This window comes from Cucurbita maxima, unplaced genomic scaffold, assembly GCF_002738345.1.
Source record: "Cucurbita maxima cultivar Rimu unplaced genomic scaffold, Cmax_1.0 Cma_Scf00118, whole genome shotgun sequence".
Classification (NCBI taxonomy): Eukaryota; Viridiplantae; Streptophyta; class Magnoliopsida; order Cucurbitales; family Cucurbitaceae; genus Cucurbita; species Cucurbita maxima.
Genome location: NW_019272134.1, coordinates 133,381 through 144,767, shown reverse-complemented (window position 1 = coordinate 144,767; position 11,387 = coordinate 133,381).

Sequence of the window (11,387 nt, the reverse complement as noted above, 5' to 3'; positions counted from 1 at the left end):
CCAGACCCTTATAAGAAATGTTTCATCCCCTCTCCAACCAATGTTGGATCTCACAATCCACTCTCCTTGGGGGACAGCGTCTTCGCTAGCACACCGCTTTGTGACTAACTTTGATAGCTTTTGTAATAGCCTAAACCCACCGCTAACAAATATTGTCCGCTTTTGCCCATTACGTATCATCATCAGTCTCACAATTCTAAAACGAGTCTATTAGGGAGAGGTTTCCACACTCTTCTAAGGAATGCTTCGTTCCCATTTTCAGCCGCTAAAAAATATTGTCCATTTTTACTCATAACAAATCGTCGTCAGAATCACAGTTCTACAACACGCTACTAGAGAGATGTTTACAGACACTCATAAGTTATTCTTCATTCTTCTCTCAAACCGATGCGGGATCAAAGGGCACGGGTTCAAATCCCACGTCTGACAATTCAAATAAAGGTAAAATAAAAATACAATTATCATGACATGATTTTCCAAGCATCTAAGAAATTTAGTGTTCTTCAAGTTTACCCTTACGCCCAAATCTCAAGGACACTGTGATTTTCTGTACCGCCTGGGTGCATAACAAATGGTGAGTTGTGAGCCTCCAACAATATCTCATTCCATAATTCCTCAATTGTTGGAATATATAGGCGTCCTTGACATAACCCTTCAAAGAAACTGTGTACTCGACCTACTACTCATAATATATATATATATATATATATTTGGTATGTTTTGGTCTTCTTGTAAGAAATTCGACAACTAATCTCGAGTTGCAAATCATCTGATCTTCCAGGAGTCATATATGCCATATAGTCATATATTACATATTCGCCAACTCACCTATTGCAATTTGAATCGATAGTAGGGGAAATGGTAAGTGCATAACTAAATTACCTCATTTCTGGTATGCTTAGAAGAGTTAAGCTACGTGGCACCAATGGTCCGGAATAGCTTAGATAAGCTAAATAGGGCACAACTGTAATAACTCAATTTTAAAGACTTGAAAGCACAACTATAAAAACTCAATTTTCAAGACTTCAAATCCATTATTCATGACACATCGTGACACATAAAAAAGTTCATAAAATTTGGAACAAGATTCGAAAACTAAGTACAACAACTCGTAACACATAGAACTGACGTGACAAAGAAAAATTTTGATAAAAATTGGAACGAGATTCGAAAACTATGAACAACAACTTGTACACATAGAACTGACGGCTCGAGACGACCCTCCTCTGTGACCTTAACTAACAATTAGTGATCACCCTAAAAGGAAAAGTAATATCTAGTGCAACTAAATAAGTAACCTACTTGTAGACGGTAATCGAATCCTTGTTCGAGCGAGTTGCCACGGGTTTTTCTCTAAGTTATAGAAAGTTCAAGTGTAGATTATATGTAATGACCCGTTTTCTAGGGACTTAGAGTCACTAGAATATGCATGATGTAACTACTTTATGCGAAAATATTTTTTACATTATGTTTTTGTATTGAAGCTACCCCTAAAAAGAACACAATATTATTATTAAGAATGCTAGATTAAGACTATGTAACAATGTTAGGAATCACGAACCTACATAATTATATGACATTGTCCACTTTGGTTGGAGAGTTAAATTTTTCCACATACTAAAATGGAATGATTCATTCCCATTGCTAAAAAGAGAGATGAACCTCCGACCTTATGGTTAACAATCATTAGCCTAGATATTGTCTACTTTGACACATTACATATCGTCGTCAACCTCACGGTTTTAAAACACGTCTAATAGTAAGAGATTTCCACATGCTTATAAGAAATGTTTCATCCCCTCTCCAATTGACATGGGATCTCACAATCCACCCCTTTGTGTTCCCGGCAATCTCGTTGGCACACCACCCAATGACTAGCTCTAATACAATTTGTTACAAACCAAGTGTACCTCTATCAGATATTGTCTACTTTGGCTAATTACGTGTCACCATCAGCCTCACAATTTTAAAATATGTCTAGTAGGAAGAGATATCCACAACCTTATAGTTAATGTTTGGTTCCCGTCTCCAATTGCTAGCAGATATTGTTTGTTTTGGCCTGTTACGTGTCATCGTAAGTTTAAAAGTTTTAAAACGCGTCTTTTAGGTTGAGGTCTCCACACCCTTATAAGGAATGCTTCATTCCAACCAATGTTAAGTCTTATAATAAATAGTTAGGATGGCTAAGTGGTTGAAGGTGTTAGGACGTAGTTTTGGTCCTCGTGAGTTGAAATCTCACTTTTGACAACTTAGAAAGGTTTTCTTTTGTCAAAAAGGTTTTCTTTCATAAAGTGTTTTTTCCCACTTTTGACAACTTAGAAAGGTTTTCTTTTATAAAGTGTTTTTTATTAAATTGGTTCAAAATTTTTACTCAAAAGATGTGGATTTTTGACAACTTAGAAAGGTTTTCTTTTATAAAGTGTTTTTTATTAAATTGGTTCAAAATTTTTACTCAAAAGATGTGGATTTTTGACAACTTAGAAAGGTTTTCTTTTATAAAGTGCTATTTTTTTTTATTAAATTGATTCAAAATTTCTACTCAAAAGATTTCCACTACCTTAAGGAATGAACTCCTTCCTATTAGTAGAATGTCCGACCTTGTTGTTAAAGGCCGCATGCTCTAACCAATTGAGTTATTACAACTAAGAGTTGTTCCAACTAATCATTTGTAATAGCTCAAGGCCACCATTAGTAAATATATTCAGCCTTGGCTCGTTACGTATTATTGTCAACTTCACGGTTTTAAAACACATCTATTAAGGAGTTGTTTTCACATCCTTATGCGGGATGTTTCTTCCCCTCTCCAACCTACGTTCAATCTCACAATCCATTCGCTAACAAATATTGTCCATTACACATCACCATCAACCGAACAATTCTAAAACGAGTCTACTAGGGAGAGGTTTCTACCTCCTTATAAGGAATGTTTCATTCCCCTTCCAAAGGCTAAAAAATATTGTCCACTATTTTATTAAGAGGATATTTTGGAGATATATTAGTTAGAATATATGTGAGATATTTAGGGAGTTGTTAGTATAAATTTGATTAATCATGTATTTTATTAATTTACAAGATTTAGTTAGTTATATATTTTTTTTCTATTTTTAGGCATTAGTTGATAGTTTGTATCTATTTAAACGTGGTAAACATGAATGAAAATCATACACTTTTCCAATTTTATTTTCTATTTCTATTTCTTAACATGGTATCAGAGCATCGATCGTGGTGTTCTTAAATATCAAAATTTCCTTTATGGCGGAATCAGCCAAATCCAGCTTTAAAATTTCGGATGTTGATTTAACACATCCTTACTATATGCATCACTCTAATCAGCGAGGATATTCACTTGTTCCAATCAAATTAAATGGAGCAAATTACCAATCCTGGAGTAAATCAGTTATGCATGCTCTTATTGCGAAGAAGAAAATTGGCTTCATTGATGGCACAATTGAGGAACCGCCCCAAGATGCAAATTCAACCGAATTCGAACTCTGGAATCAGTGCAACAGTATGATAATATCTTGGTTAACTCATTCTGTTGAAGTAGATATCGCTAAAAGCATTATTCACGCCAAGACAGCTCATCAAGTGTGGGTTGATCTTCGCGATTAATTCTCACAAAAGAATGCTCCAGCAATTTTTCAAATACAAAACTCGATAGCAACGATGTCACAAGAAACCATGGCACTGTCAACATATTTCACCAAGCTCAAAGCACTCTGGGATGAACTGGAAGCGTATCGCACACTATTTACGTGTAATCAACGTCAAATACATATTGATCAACGTGAAGAAGAAAAGTTGATGCAATTGCTCATGGGGCTCAATGAGTCTTATAAAACGGTGAGATCTAACATATTGATGATGTCTCCCTTATCTAATGTGAGGCAAGCTTATTCATTACTTGTACAAGAAGAGATGCAGCAACAGGTAACCTCTGAACCTACTGAGAATTTCTCGATTGCCTCAGCAGTGCAGAAGAAAACAACATATTCAAAATTCGCCAAGGACGAATCGTGTGAACACTGCAATAAAAGTGGTCATACAATCAATGAGTGTCGAATTCTTAAGTTTCATTGTAAGTTTTGTGATAGAAGGGGACATACAGAAGATCGGTGTCGACAGAAAAATAATTCTACAAGGACAAGACAAGTCAATCAACACAATCATCGTGGATACCGATCATCTGCAAATATGGCCGATGTTTCACAGTTGAATACAGAAGAGCAGTCACCTAATTCCATTCCAAATTTTTCTTCTGAGCAATTACGACAGATATCCAAGCCTTATCTGCAATCAATCAAAACCCTTCTGGTAATTCTGACAATCACATCAATGTTGCAGGTTTGTTTCCCATATCTACATTATCTGTTAACTCTGCGAGTTTTAATTCATGGATTCTCAATAGTGGAGCTACGGATCATATAGTATCAAAATCTTCTGTTATGACTGATCCAAAGGCTGCCATCATGTCTACAATAAATTTGCCTAATGGAGAGACAGCACGTGTGTCACATACTGGCAATATTTTTCATAGCCCTAACCTTAAGTTAAACAACGTTTTATGTGTGCCTTCATTCAATTTAAACCTAATGTCGATCAGCAAACTTACCAATAACTTGAAATGTTATGTCACCTTCTATCCTGATTCTTGTGTTATGCAGGACTTGGCTACGAGGAAGATGATTGGCTCGGGTAAACAATTTGGAGGTCTCTATCATATTTCTTCATCTCCAATCAAATCTTCAGCTCATCAAGTATCTCAGTCATCTGATTTGTGGCATTTATGTCTAGGTCATCCTTCTTTTTCTCGTTTTAAATTTCTAGCCGATCAATTGCATCTTAATAATGCGAGTTATTCTCATAATTGTAGTATCTGCCCGTTAGCAAAACAAACTAGTTTGTCTTTCCCAAGAAGTTCAATAACAACCCATTTTGCCTTTGATCTAATACATTGTGATGTTTGGGGACCACATAAAATTCCTACCCATTTTGGTTTGAGTTTTTTTCTCACTATTGCTGATGATTTTACTCGATGTACTTGGGTTTTTCTAATGCAACATAAGTGAGAAGTACATCATTTGTTAATGAACTTTGTTAAATTTGTTCAAACTCAATTTCATACTACTATCAAGATAGTTCGATCAGACAATGGGACTGAGTTCCTATCTTTGCAACCATTCTTTACTTCTTGTGGTATTAAATTTCAGCGCACTTGTGTCTATACTCCACAAAAAAATGGAGTCGTAGAACGTAAGCATCGCCATATCCTAAATGTAGCTAGGTCTCTTCTTTTTCAGTCACAGGTTCCACTTAATTTTTGGGAAGAGTGCATTTTAACGGCTGTTTATCTTATAAATAGAACGTCATCACCAGTGTTATCTAACAAGACACCCTTTGAAGCACTCTACAAACGATCACCTACATTTCATCATCACACAAATTCTTTATCAGCCGTGATGTTAAATTTTGTGAAGATGATTTTCCTTTTTCATCAGCTTCACAAACTTCGACATTAGCTCCTTCAACTCCTGTTGTTCCACTTCATGATCCATCCTACTTAAGCATCCATCCTCCACCTTCCATTCCTCTTTCACCTCCTATCCCTTCACTTACTACTTCGTCGTCTTCTCCACCTTCTCCAGATTTGCCCACTGATTCCAATCCTATCCCGCCTGATACATCAGCTCCACTCCGACGTTCTACTCGCACTAAACAGCCTTCAGCTTGGCATAAGGATTATGAGATGTCTTCTGGAGCCAATCATTTAACCTCTAGCTCAAGTCCCGACACTGGCACCAGGTATCCTCTTCATCATTACCTTTTATTCTCTCGTTTTTCTCCTACTCAACGTGCTTTTCTAGCTCTTATTACATCCCAAACAGAACCTAAAACCTATGACAAGGCAGTTGGCGACCCTGTATGGTAGCAGGCTATGAAAGATGAAATTGCAGCTTTGAAACGTAATCATACATGGTCTCTCGTTCCTCTACCACCTGGTCATAAAGCTATTGGTTGTCGCTGGGTGTACAAAATTAAATACAACTTTGATGGTTCTGTTGAACGTCATAAAGCTCGTCTTGTAGCAAAGGGATACACTCAGGTTGAAGGTATTGATTACACAGAAACATTTTCCCCTACAGCGAAACTTACTACACTTCGTTGCTTACTCACTATTGCTGCTGCTCGAAAATGGTTCACCCATCAGTTGGATGTTCAAAATGTCTTTCTCCATGGTAATCTAGACGAGGAAGTTTATATGTCTTTACCACCAGGTCTTCGCCGACAGGGGGAGAATACAGTATGTCGGCTCCATAAATTTCTTTATGGATTAAAACAGGCTTCTCGCAATTGGTTCTCCATATTTTCTACAACTATACAAAATGCAGGCTACACTCAGTCCAAAGTAGACTAGTCTTTGTTTACCAAGAGTAAAGGTACTTCTTTCAATCTATGTTGATGATATTCTGTTGACAGGCAATGATCTCAAAGAAATGCAATATCTCAAGACTAGTTTACTCCAGAAATTTCTTATCAAAGATTTAGGAAATTTGAAATATTTTCTAGGCATTGAATTTTCTCGGTCTAGAAAAGGAATTTTTATGTCTCAAAGAAAGTATGCTCTAGACATCCTTCAAGACACAGGCCTTACACGAGCACGTCCAGACAAATTTCCTATGGAGCAAAATCTGAAACTTTCTTTAACTGAAGGAGAGAAATTGAATGATCCAAGTAAATACAGACGGTTGATTGGCAGATTAATATATTTGACTGTCACTAGGCCTGACATAGCTTATTCAGTTCGTATGCTTAGCCAATTTATGCATGAACCAAGAAAACCACATTGGGAGGCAGCTCTTCGAGTTCTGAGGTACATCAAAGGCACTCCTGGTCAAGGACTCCTACTACCATCTGAAAACAATTTAAGATTACAAGCATATTGCGACTCTGACTGGGGTGGTTGTCGAACTTCCAGACGGTCTATTTCTGGGTTCTGCATTTCCTTGGAAATTCAATTATTTCTTGGAAGTCTAAAAAGCAGACTAATGTGTCCAGATCATCAGCAGAAGCCGAGTATCGAGCTATGGCAAATACTTGTTTAGAGTTAACTTGGCTAAGATACATTCTTCAAGACTTGAATGTTCCACTGTCCGAACCAGCATTATTATATTGTGATAATCAAGCAGCAATAGATATAGCAGCCAATCCATTTTTTCACGAACGTACGAAACACATTGAAATAGATTGTCATATAGTTCGAGAAAAGTTTAAAGCTCTGGGAAGACAGCAATTTGACCTTTTGAAGGACAAGTTGGGTGTGATCGACATACACTCTTCAACTTGAGGGGGAGTATTAAGAGGGTTGGGTGTGATCGACATACACTCTTCAACTTGAGGGGGAGTATTAAGAGGATATTTTGGAGATATATTAGTTAGAATATATGTGACAGCAATTTGACCTTTTGAAGGACAAGTTGGGTGTGATCGGCATACAATTAGTTAGAATATATGTGACAGCAATTTGACCTTTTGAAGGACAAGTTGGGTGTGATCGGCATACACTCTTCAACTTGAGGGGGAGTATTAAGAGGGTTGGGTGTGATCGACATACACTCTTCAACTTGAGGGGGAGTATTAAGAGGGTTGGGTGTGATCGACATACACTCTTCAACTTGAGGGGGAGTATTAAAAGTTGGGTGTGATCGACATACACTCTTCAACTTGAGGAGGAGTATTAAGAGGGTTGGGTGTGATCGACATTAGTTAGAATATATGTGACAGCAATTTGACCTTTTGAAGGACAAGTTGGGTGTGATCGGCATACACTCTTCAACTTGAGGGGGAGTATTAAGAGGGTTGGGTGTGATCGACATACACTCTTCAACTTGAGGGGGAGTAAAGGACAAGTTGGGTGTGATCGACATACACTCTTCAACTTGAGGGGGAGTATTAAGAGGGTTGGGTGTGATCGACATACACTCTTCAACTTGAGGGGGAGTAAAGGACAAGTTGGGTGTGATCGACATACACTCTTCAACTTGAGGGGGAGTATTAAGAGGGTTGGGTGTGATCGACATACACTCTTCAACTTGAGGGGGAGTATTAAGTGGATATTTTGGAGATATATTAGTTAGAATATATGTGAGATATTTAGGGAGTTCTTAGTATAAATTTGATTAATCGTGTATTTTATATATTTACAAGATTTAGTTAGTTATATATATTTTTTCTATTTTTAAGTATTAGTTGATAGTTTGTATCTATTTGAACGTGGTAAACCTGAATGAAGATCATACACTTTTCCAATTCTATTTTCTATTTCTATTTCTTAACATATTTCTTATTATATCGCGGTTAGCACAATTTTAAATCACGTCTACTAGAGATATGTTTAAAGACTCTTATAAGTTGTACTTCATTCCCCTCTCCAACCAATGCGGGATCGAGGGTGTGCGTTCAGATCCCACTTCTGACAACTCAAATAAAGGTAAAATAAAAATACATTAGCTTATCATTATTGAAATCAATTGAACACATTAGAGATTTAAAATGGCCAAGACATGGTTTTCCAAGCTTCTACAAAAGTTAGTATTGTTCAAGTTTACTCTTACGCTCGAATCTCAATGACACTCTGATTTTTTGTACTACCTAAGTGCATAGCAAATGATGAGTTGTGAGCCTTTGTCAATATCTTGTTCCTTAATTCCCCCACCATTGGAATACATAACCTCCTTAATTCCTTCATTACTGGAATACATTGGCGTCCTTGACATAACTGTCCTTCATCTTAGGATTTAGAGAAACTGTCCACTGGGTCCTCTATTCACTGACTCATAATGACCTATATTAAAAAAAATCAGATTCGGAAAGGTAAAAAATGTAAAGGTTGGTGTTAAAAATGTCAAATCGAGCCAAATATACCGTTTTTTAGCCTAGAATTATGAGAAGATGAGCCGAAGGGGCTGGTGTATGTAGTAGTGACCTTGTTGTTGAGGGATATTCACACATGAGCAGGTCACGAAGTGGGTCGAGGCACAAGTCTTGAATGTTCATGTGGGCACACAGGTTTGTGTAGTGGATAATTGGTTGGGTCGTGTTCTGCATATTTTTTGGTTTGAATGTGGGTTTTTGGGCCAACCACAAAGGAACCAGACTATTGGACTAGTTGCTAGTGAGTATCTGATTGCATTGTTGGGCTGAAGCTTTGTATTTTATGTTACTAGATCAAACTAGGTATGGGGTTGCTTGGCTATGATGAGGTTGCAGGTATTCGAGTATGGGTCCGACTAGGTGGACTTCATCTTATCGACACCTCACCTCGATTAGGGTTTCCTGTGGGTTTTGGGTTGTGAGTTTGATCTCGGGTCGGACTTCGTCTCCCTCACCCCGATTACTAGAGAATTTTTCGGTGACTCTCTCTCTCCTCAGTCACGTCATTTCGACGTCCTTTTTCCTCCTCTTTCCTCCATTTTTGAGTCTCCTTCTCCCCCTAATCCCGTTTATGGTGATTGTTTGGTTCGTAAAGGCCTAAACTCTCAAATCTTAGAGGGTTCGAAAATCCAACGTTCTGACTTCCTTACCCAATCTCGAGCCTAAAATTTTATTCGACTTTGCTCCACGACTTCTGATTGGCGCTTTCGACTAAGGATATCAGTTTTTAACCCTGTTTGAGATGAGTACGATCATTGTTTCAAATAACTAAAATATTATAAGAAAAATTATAGGTTTACTTACCCATAGTAGCTAAACGTGGTCGTTTGATCTGTGCTAATTCAGTGTGCTAACGAATAGTAGGTTAGCTTTGGTGTGTTTAGTTTTAACTTGGAGGTTAGTGAGAAGGAAAAACATTAAGGATACGGAGAAGGTGTTCGAAAGAGGAGAGAGTTTTGATACAATTTGGATTGGGAAAAGTAGAATGTCTTCTACTTTAATGGTGAGAATACGACCAGCTCTTGAAAATAGTCACCTCTTCCTTGGTTCTTTTTCTTCTTAATTGTTAGGACGTTTTCTTCATTGTGTGGAATGTGTAATGAGAGAAAGAACGTTAAAACAAACGATATAATCGGTAGAATTTTTTACTCTTGAAGTGTAAAGTTGTCGAAACGATTCTTTTATTAACTTCTCTGGGTCGTATTAAAAGAGAAATAAATACTACTGTTGATGATCTCATGGATAAACATCGAGACCAAAAATTAAGAGTTATTGGGCTCTCGATCATGGCTACAACAAGCTTGGGTACCATATTTAAGAATGGTAGGATATCAAATCAAAGCGAAGCCCTTATAATGAACTTAATATTGTACGAGCCAATTTGCAACATATGAATGATTAAAATGCTAAATTTTTTTATTGATCACATTGGGTCAAAATTTTAGAGAAAGGTAAAAAAATGTATTTGATTTTGAATTTTTTTTTTCAAAAGCTTTGAAAATTTTAATGTGATAGTGAATATAAGTAAAAATGTTGATTAGTTTAATGTGTTAGGTTTTAATTAAAATGCAATCACATACAATCGTGGTGCGACCTATCTTTTCATAAGACATCATGACTTTATTCTCTACTTCAAGTTCGAGTAAAGTTTGATGTGTAGTACTTCTCTATTCACACCACATATACATACATGGACCCACTAAGTGAGCTCATATACATACCACTGGGTCTGACTGTAGGTTAGTGTACACCAACATTGTCGGAAGCCACAAAGGGAAATGAGCATGCATAATATCATCGTGTACAAAATAAGGAAGTGTACACATGTGTACTAATCATAACAACTAAGTATCTCGATACATGTGACATGCAAAATGCATGAGGTCTCACAGTTTCGAATTATGATATATAATTATGATGCAAATCATACATCCATTCTTTTTATGACATAGTGTTCCTATGAGACATGCATACGTATACGGAACATATCTTTTATGGTTAATCTACATGGCTTGTCAATGTCTCATAGGCATAGTGTGAACATGTTAACATAATATGCATGGTGTAATATATAGAGGTTTATGCATTATATATCATCCATATCATAACGTAGATTCACAGCAAAGTATAATTCACATCATAATATAAAGTGTCACATAGAACAACACATATTAACAAGGGCTACAAGACACTTGTCATTCATACAACATAAAAGTAATCCAACATGGCCCATAAGCATCAATAGTTCTAATTTTGTGTTCAAGATGTGTGACTAAACTGAAACTATCAAACTAAAACTTACATTATGTAATAACTTCAACTAAAACTTACATTCCATTATGTAATAACATATGTGCAAAATATGATATTATCAACTTACAAACTAATTAATTTAGTGGTTCTAAGATTCTAACAAACTCGTAGCATTCCACATTCCTAGATGTCCAAAGTTCATG